General features: G+C 29.0%; 1 pseudogene; it reads left to right on the plus strand.

Annotated features, from left to right (window-relative positions):
• The first annotated feature begins 570 nt into the window (after positions 1-570).
• On the plus strand, positions 571-3,566 carry LOC133037747 (uncharacterized; annotated as a pseudogene).
• Positions 3,567-9,759: the final 6,193 nt, after the last annotated feature.

Raw genomic sequence — 9,759 nt, forward strand, 5'->3', positions numbered from 1 at the left:
ATTAATATTTACGTGTCATTTTTTTATTAATATATTTAAATAAATTTTTAAATAAAAATAAAAAATTTAATAACTTAGACCAATTACAAATTATCATGTGGCAATTGACTTGACATTTAATAATAAGTACCTTCAAAAATTTTAAAAGTATAACTTAAATATTATACCTGTAAAAAATTAAACTTGTAACTGAAAATTAAATGTGAAACTTTTTGGATAGCATAAAAAATGTTCTCTTTTTTTTTCATTTTCTAATTTCTACATAATTTTATGAGAGTTAATTATTTTACTTTTCCAAGATCAAATTGTGAGAGAGACAATTAGGCTTTAAAACTCCCATTAATTCTCCTTTAATCTCTCTATATTTCTCCATTAATATTTAATGATAAATTTTGTTTGAATTTAAGTTATACATTAGTAATAGTTTTGGCTTTCTTTGGACTCAAACTTCTTACTTCATTTAGGTCCAGTATCAATGCTTGCACATTCCTCTCTACCCTCCCAACTTTTTTTTTCTTTGAACACTACCTTTATATGCTATAAATAGAGTAACTCCCTCAGTTTTGCAATTCAAATCCCCATATTAGAGGGCAAGGAATACTATTTTTAAAAGTAATATTAATAAGTAAATTGTGAATTGCACATGTTGGGTTCTCAAGGTTTGGTTCTAGCAACTGCCATGGTTGTTTCAAGCACACTTCTTTTTCTAACTTTCTCAAAGCAAAGTTTCAACTTTCCGGGAATCATGATTCCGAACAATCTTCTGAGAAAATCCCACCTTCTTGTTTAAGCTCAGGTAATGATAAGGAAAAGAGGGAAAGAAATAAGAAAAAGAAAGTGAAATTTGCTGAGAATGTGAAAGAGCCAAAAGGGAATGGAGAAGAGTTTCGGAATGGGTATAAGAAGAGGAGAAGAATATTGGAAATGAATAATAATAATTGCAGGAATGAGATTTCTGGGATTCAAAAAACGCCTAACAAAAATAACAATCGTATAGCTCTGTACAACGGTATCATTAAGGATCGTACACAAAGGCTCCAGTGTTCTTATTGATCACTTTCCATAATTTCTTCATTTCTTTTTTTCTTTTTTTCTTTTTTTTTCAATTAAAGATTACCCACCAAAAAAAAATACAAAAAAAAAAAAATCTTGGTTTCTGTGGTTGTAAATATTTTGTTCAACTCGTGGATTTTTGTTTTTCCTTAAGTTTGGTCATGCCTTCGTTTTCTTTTTCCCACTCCCTTTTATTTATTTAAAATTATGTTAATATATAGCCTCATAATAGAAGCTAAGCACTCCTTTAATACTCTACTCTACAGAGTCATTGTTTACAATTCTTTCTCATTTTCCAGTGGGATCTGATTTATTCTCTTTTCTTTAACATTTTTCAATCATCATATATTTGTCTTATTTAAAAGTGAAGACTCTTGATCAAATTCATTCTTCAAGTTACCTTAAGAGATTTCTATCTTAATTTTCTTTGTCTATCGTTTGTTGTTGTAAATGAGTTCAATGTTTTTCTTTCTTTTTTGTTTCACAACTCTTTTATATTCTTTCTTTTTTCAATGTTTTTCTTTTTGTTATAGGTTTGTTTTATATTGATTTTGTTCTATTTTGTGCCATTATTTATGGCTTTGGCGCCTTACAAGGCTTTAGCACCTATTATATGGTTGGGCCCCTAATTATTTAGGGTAGTTTGTTTAAATTTTCACGTTTTTCGGTATTGAATGTATAAGAAAATTTTGACACAATAATATTTTAAAGTTAATAAGTTATGCACTATACAGATTTATTTAGTCAGAATAAAAGGATTATTTTGGTTAAGATATGATTTAAAGAATATTTTAAACTGAAATAAGGTTTAAGAAGTTTTACTTTAAACGCTAATTCTTATTAGCTATGTTTTGGTTTATATTTTTTAGGAATTTTCAGCAAAAAAGAAAAGTTTTTGGAATTTTAGTATTCAGATTTTAATATTGTAGTTAATTAAGTAAAATGAAGAATAAGAATCTTGAGGATATTGTAATAAAGGGAGGTGGAAACACTAATGGTTAATATATTGGTTTAGATATATTTGGGAAGCAAATTATTATGAAAATTTAGTTTGTTCTCAATATTATGGGAATGTACCAAAATTATTTTATTATTTGTATTTTTAAAGAATTTCTGGATGAGTGTTATTAGTTTTTTGATGGAAGAAATGGAAGTACAAATTTGATGGATGAGCTGCGCCATTATTTATGGCTTTGGTGCCTTTTAAGGTTTTTGCGCATGATTTATGGCTGGCCCCTAATTATTTAGGTTAATTGATTAAAATTATAAAATATCATGAATTTTAAAAATATTATAAAATTTAATAGCTAACAATTATGGTATATAATTATGAGATTATTGCTTTATTAGTTTATTATAGATAACATAATATTAATTTTGGGTATATGAAATATAAATATGAGTTTATTATAGATAACATAATATTAATTTTGGTATATAAATTATAAATGTGGGATTTTGTAATAAATTGGAGATAGGGACATTAATTGTGAATTGAGAATATTTTGTTTTATTTTATTTTTTATTTTTGGAAAGATATTGAAATAAATGGAAAGTAAATGCTAATGAAGTATTGAGATTATTGCCTTATTAGTTGTATAGGAAAATACTAATATGAATAGTTTTTATAATAATATGAATGGTATAATAATTAGGAGGTTATCTATTTAATTAATAATTAAGGAAGCATTATGTCATAATACCGAATTGGATTAATTAATATTAATTTAATATTATTAATTAAATGTATGATGAAGTGGTAATAGGAAAATGGTACTTTTGAATGTGAAAATTGCAATATTAAGTTTTAAGGATATTAATACAATTTTGGTTTAATTTAAGTTGAATAAAGATTATAGATACTATGTTTTACGCTATAAATAAAATAATAAATAATTTGACTTATTAAGGATTTTGACATGTTTTAGTCTATAAATAAGTAATATTTTTAAGAGATAAAATGAAATAATTAGTATATAATATTTTGAATATTTAAGGAATAATAGGTATTAAAAGGAAAATTTTATTTATGTTTGATTTTAAAAGGGTAAAATTAAGGAATAGGTATCCTATGAAGGTTATGAAATATAATGTTATAATTTAGTTGTAACTAGCCAAAGGGTAATCCCTTTGGCTAGTTCTAGTATTTTAGAGGGAGATCTAGCTGCTTAGTTTTGGTGGTTGGTTGATTCTCTTCAGTTTGAATAGTTTTCTAATTAAAGTTTTATGCTATTTTTATATTTTTTTCAGGTGGAACTTCAGTATTTTATTGAGTTAGGAGCGTTCTTTGAAGATGCTATAGCTTTATTGTCTAAATTTCCGGGGGCAGTTTTGTCCCATGGGGCTCGCTCTAAGATTTTCGCGGCTCATGGTTGGCAAAGCATGCTCTGCGGTTAGACGATGAGCTATCCTGGTTCGAGGAGGTTCCAGCCGGCGGATGTGGGCGTCGTAAATTCATGAGTGATTTTAATCACTTTGTCAAAAAAAAAAAAAAAAAAAAACTTCTTACTTCATTTCATTTGTCTTCTTATTCAAATTGTTGCTAAAACACCTTCATTTTTCCAAATATGGATTCCTCATATCAATTATTTTTCCCCAATGAACTAATGCAAGTGATACATGGTAATAATTGTTTCACCAATATGGCACGTAGAAGTACCCAGAAAAGACTCGAACCTCGCTCTTCGTGGGAGCAAAACAAAACCACATGTCTGATTGTTTGAGCTACTCCTTTCAGTCTCAAATCAGGACTGCTTTTGTCCAGACATTCGGGTCGCAACAAGCTCGAATTAAAGCATTGTGAAAACATCAGGCTTAAGACCCTTAACCTGAAGTTCTTCATAAACACTCACTGCTTCATCCACCATTCCCGCAATCCCAAGATTGAGTATTAGTTTGTTATATGTACAAAGATCAGGAAAAATTTCTCTGCTCTGCATTTCCAAGTGCCTCAATCAATAGTTCATAACAAACCGACTCAACATACACATTAAATCATCAAAGTCCAAATTGACCTTATCATTCAATCAAACAATACACCATCATGAGACATAACCGATTGTGTACACATTTCACATTCAAATTCTTATCATTAACTACAACCGATATTTCAATCAATTTGTGGACTTGGCCTTCTTTCATTAAACCAACAAGTAATGTGTTGAGGGAATGAGTTTCATACCTCTCAATCTGTAAATCATCCCTCGATCTTCTTCCACTTTCTTCAATACACCGAAAGCCTCATCAATTTCCCCACCCCTTTCAAGAGCTCTAATGCATATGTTAAATGTATACATATTAGGCCTCAATCCCAAATGTTCCATCTCTTCTAACAAACACATTATAGTTTGAGTATCCCTTCTCTTTCCGAAGGCTAAACTAACCATTTCAAATACGAACCCAGCATTTCTCATCTTCTCAAGCGCAATCGAGAAATTTACTTAACTAACCATTTCAAATACTAAAATGTGCAAAATAATTTGAGTTAATTTAATACTCATTTGTGGTCGCACAGTATAATTCATGATCGTTTCTACAACCATAAAAAATTATTTTGCTAAAAAAAATTTATAAAGGCTATTTTTACAAAACATTCATTGCAATCGGTGCTTGTTGAATTTCACCCTTTAAATAAAGACCTTTGTAAACAACAAGATAAGTGTTCAAAGCTCGATGAACCTTGTTCTTCTGCATGAAATCGAAAACAACAGCCATATCCTTCACCCTCTTTTGAATCATCAAAACTTCAAGCATGTAATTACATGTTTCAGTGGTGTGAACAACATAAGGCAACCCTTATAAAGATGAGAAATGCTAAAAGACACCACTGGTGCTTAGTACCCTCTTATATGTCAATATCAATATTGGTTCAATTAGGTGTCTGGTCTTAGTTTAATGTAATAACTTTTAGTGAGTATCGTTAACCAATCGTAAAGCAACACATTAAGAAGGTGCAAAAAAACTATTGATGCCCAATAACAACGCTCTTTCAAGATTTCACAACTTTCTTCTTCTTAACCAGTTCAAGTTCAACACCTTCATTTGGGATTTTCATAGCAAACCCACATAATAAACTCATTTGTTTGGTCCTCATTTTCAACCTATTTCCAAAGTACAGAACTGTAAATTTCTGAAGTCTCTTCCTTCCAATGACTCACTATGACTACAACCACAACTGAACTCCTACTACTACAATACATACTTGAAGAACAACCTATTAACAAACAAACCCATCAAAAGAAATAGCAATTACTAAAATAAAAAAGAAAAATACATTCTTAGGAATTTGGGAACAAAGAAAGAACAGGTATTTTTTAAAAATAAAAATAAAATTAACAAGCTAATAAAATGCTGAATTTCATATAGTCCACTACTTCTCCCTTCAAATTTTCTTATTTATTTGATACGGTAAATAAGGGCAGAAATACTTAAAATTTTAAATTTATAAGCGGCATAAACTGTAACTTTTTTCTAATTTTGTCAGTGCAAATTGTAAGTAACTGATACATGATATGTTTTTATCTAAACTCAATGATAACAAACATAAAATAAACGTCACTTATAAATTTAAAATTATTTACCCTTCAATCAATCTCAATATATACTTTTGTTATCATTTATTTATTTTAAAATTTTATTAATTAATTTGGATGGTAAATTGAATAACTTATTCTTTTTTTATTAAAAAAAAAAACTGAATACGTTACTCACGGACGACATACATGGGTTGGTTTATAAATATAATCATGGGTTAAGAAATAAAATAAAAAAAAAGTAATTATTATGTGTGAGATACCCACCATAATAATCAAAGAAATCATTACCATTATATTAAAAAGAGTAATTTGTAGTAAAAAAAATTTATATTTTAATTTTTATATACTTAGGGTTCGTTTGGAACTTAATTTTTATGGACACCTAAATATATAATATTTTAGTATAAATTAAAGTTTAATATTATATAAAAATATAATATATAATCCAATTTAATATAATACAATACAATCAGGCCCGGCCCTGGGTATAGGCGGGCTAGGCCTGTGCCTAGGACCCACCAAGCCCAGGGGCCTAAAATTTTTTTTTCCTCTTTTAAAATTATACATTTTTTTACCGATTTTGAAAAATACCACATTTTTTCTAACATAAGGGCCCAATTTTTTTTTTCCCTATGACCCACTTTGTTTCAGGGTCGGCCCTGAATACAATACAATACGACCTAATACGGCGTTCTAAACGAGCCCATCTTTTATTTTTTTTAGTAGTAACACCCTACATTAGTTAGATATTCGAGGTTTTAGTATCACATATACATAAGTGTATAGAGTGATTGACACCTCAAATTAATTTGCAAAAAAAAAAAATTAAAGTTAAGGGAGATTTGCTAAAAAAACATAATATGAGTGTTAAGTGTATAAAAAGTAGAACATAAGAAAATTTTACTGCAAATTTTCTATTAAAAATCAAAAAGTATAATTCGAGAACAAAAATAGTACTCTCAAACATATATTTATATGCATTTACTAACGAAAATCAACATATATTAAATGCCATTGCCGCAATGCAAGCAAACATACCTGACATTAAAAAGAATAAGAGCATGCCAAGTTCAAAAGAACTAAAAGACCATTCACTGATATCTACGTAATTACATGGGTTCCTATGAAACTCCACCAACGACGTCGTTTTGTTAACAAATTGTATAGTAGTCTCACCACAATTGGTAACAACTAATTCTGTCTCTTCTTTTGACCAACCTTTGTTCATAATCCAACCTTGAAACCTAAATTCCATGTCCAAAACTCCAACGACGACATAATCATCATCTCTAGTACTACTCTTGTTGTCGCTTTTCGAACCAATCCAATCATCGATTGGTAACCTCATGCGTAGAGTAGTCCATATGGTCTTATTTTCCCCACTCTTTTCCTCGAAAAGAGTGGGAGTCAGCATGACTGAACCAGAGAATTTTTTATGACGATGGTACACAAACAAACTAATGTTTTTGTACACCATATCTTTCTTGGCGAGATTCTTGGCCTGAAACCCTACTTTCAAATCATCCACGAGGTAGTAGTTGGTTGAGACGTTGTAGGCAACGACAGTGGCTACAGAACTTGAGATGACGGAGATTTCAGGGTTAGAAGAAGACAATATAAAAAGGAGATAACAAACGTAGACTGTACTTAAAAGTAGGCACAAGAAAAAAAGAACTATTAACCATTTCGAACAAGTTAATAATTCGGGATCGGTGGTGGTTGAAGAAGATTTTTTGCGAACAGGGTAGCCGGTGACGGTGGTTTTAGGGTTTATTTTGTCCAATGTGGGACATGGTTGATAGCTAATAGGTAATTCCGCCATTGATGAAAATAGTTAGAGTTTTTTTGTCTATGAATATAGGAGAGGAGATGATATGTAGATATATAGTATGTTGATATACATATATTTTTATTTTTCTAATTAAGAAAATATGTATATAATATATAGAGTATGTATCATAGGTGTAATCGACATATTATTATTTTATTCCTATTTAAATTAGTCTATCAAGATATATATAGCAAATATGAATTATTTGGTATGTATTTGAAAATTTTTAGGTAACGATTCCCCTTTGCTTTTATTGTAGGGGGTATTTTCTATTTTCGGCATCTACATAAATTGTATTTAAAATTAATTAAGTAATTGGAAGAATAATAAATACGAAGATATTGTAATAAAAGGAGTTGAGAACACTAATTGTCAAATGCGATTTTAATGCGTTCAAATATATTTGGGAAGTCAAATTTTATGGAATTTGATTTGTAATCTATGTCGTATAGGAAGGTATCATTATAAATATTTTTATGGTAACTTAAAAGGATACAATTTTTGGAAGTTTTACAACCTGTATTTTAGAAATTAAAATAGGAATAATTATGTCATAATAATTGACTTGGATTATTTTAAGTAATTTCAATTCAAGAAAGATTGGTTATAATCAAGTTTTACCATAAATAAATATGTATAAAAATTGCTTTTCTAGGATAAGTACAATAAAAGAATTTGTAATATTTTAGAAACGGGGATATTAATAATGAATTAAAATGGTTGATTTTGTCTATTTTAGGAAGGATTATGGAATAAATGGGTCATTAAGGCTTAATAATCAAGGTTATTTTGTTTCATTGTATTGAATTACACTAATCATTGATAATCAAGGTTATTGAAGTACATTATTCGTTGGTTACTTTATTATTGCGATAATTTTCAAAGTAAACTTTTGATATCCTATGAATGGGAGCATTGTAGGGTTTTTTGTTATTACTAGATTACATATCAAATTATTTTAGATTTTAGGGTCTTAGTAAGGGATAGTAATCCTAAGATATGAAGTAAAATACAAGAGTTAAGTTGCCACTAGCCAAAGGGTTTCCCTTTGGCTAGTTATAGTATTTTATATGGGGATCTAATTTTTCAGTTTTTGAGTTTTGAGTGTTTTGATCGGATTGATAATTTTCTAATAATTTTTTTTTTTGGTTTTCTGATTTGTTTTCAGTTTATTCAGATTCGTTAGCTTTGGTGACGACTATCAACAAAAGGGAGATGTATTTCAACAAGTTAGGAGCGTTGTTTGAAGATGTTATAACTTTATTGTCTAAATTTTCGGGGGCAGTTTTGTCCCTCTGAGAATTTAGCAGCCTATGGCTTGGCGAAGCATGCTCTGCAGTTAGACGATGAGCTAACCTGGTTCGAGGAGGTTCCACCGCCGGTGGCGGACGTGGGCGTCGTAAATTCATAAGTGATTCTAATCACTTTGTCAAAAAAAAATTGTATTTTTTTTTTATTTATATGAAGATATATATATATATATATTTAGTAGGTTATAGGAAAAAAAAATATTTTCTACTCTTATTTAAAAAAAATATGGTAATTTTTAAAGTTAGTAAAAAGATATATTTAATTTTAAAAGGAGATAAATTTTTTTTGGTCCTTGAGCTAGGTGTACCCTAGGCACATGCCTAACCTAAGATCAGACCTAAATATATAATATTGTTATTTCATTTAAAATAAAGTTGAAAATATTAATACTATTTGAATTTTGAAATAGAGCAATTCTCATACATAAATGGCCAACCCCATACCAATCTAACCCAACTCGAATGTAAAATATAGTTCACTTTAGTATTTTTTTTTTTTTTTTTTTGATTCAAAGCCGTTTATAATGTTACATCACGTTTTTACCTCTTTAATTTCGAACCTGCAGGACCTCCAACACTCACACACCCACCTATGGCCACTTGAGCTAGCCCCAAGTGGTTAAATATAGTTCACTTTAGTAAAAGTTTACTCTAATAGTGTGTCAAATTATGATACAAATATGTCTCGTGAACTTTTAAAACTGTTAAAAATTTTCCTTGAATTATTAAGATCACGTTTGTCTAACTTTATTAAGAAGAGTCTAACATAAATAAAAATTCAAGAGATATAATTTGGTATATATTAAAGTGTACGGGACATAATTTGATAGATATCAAGTATGAGAAGTATGATTTAGTACATGTACAATGTTAATAATTTAACAAAAAAACTTAACAGCTAAAAAAAATTTAAAAAATATAATTTAATACATATTAAAAAATAAAATTGAGAATAACATTAAGACAAATTTGATGACATTCTTATGCACGTGTGGACCACACGTGTTAATTAGTGGATGGAAGATGGGAG

Source organism: Cannabis sativa, chromosome 5 (genome assembly GCF_029168945.1).
Source record: "Cannabis sativa cultivar Pink pepper isolate KNU-18-1 chromosome 5, ASM2916894v1, whole genome shotgun sequence".
Taxonomy (NCBI): Eukaryota; Viridiplantae; Streptophyta; class Magnoliopsida; order Rosales; family Cannabaceae; genus Cannabis; species Cannabis sativa.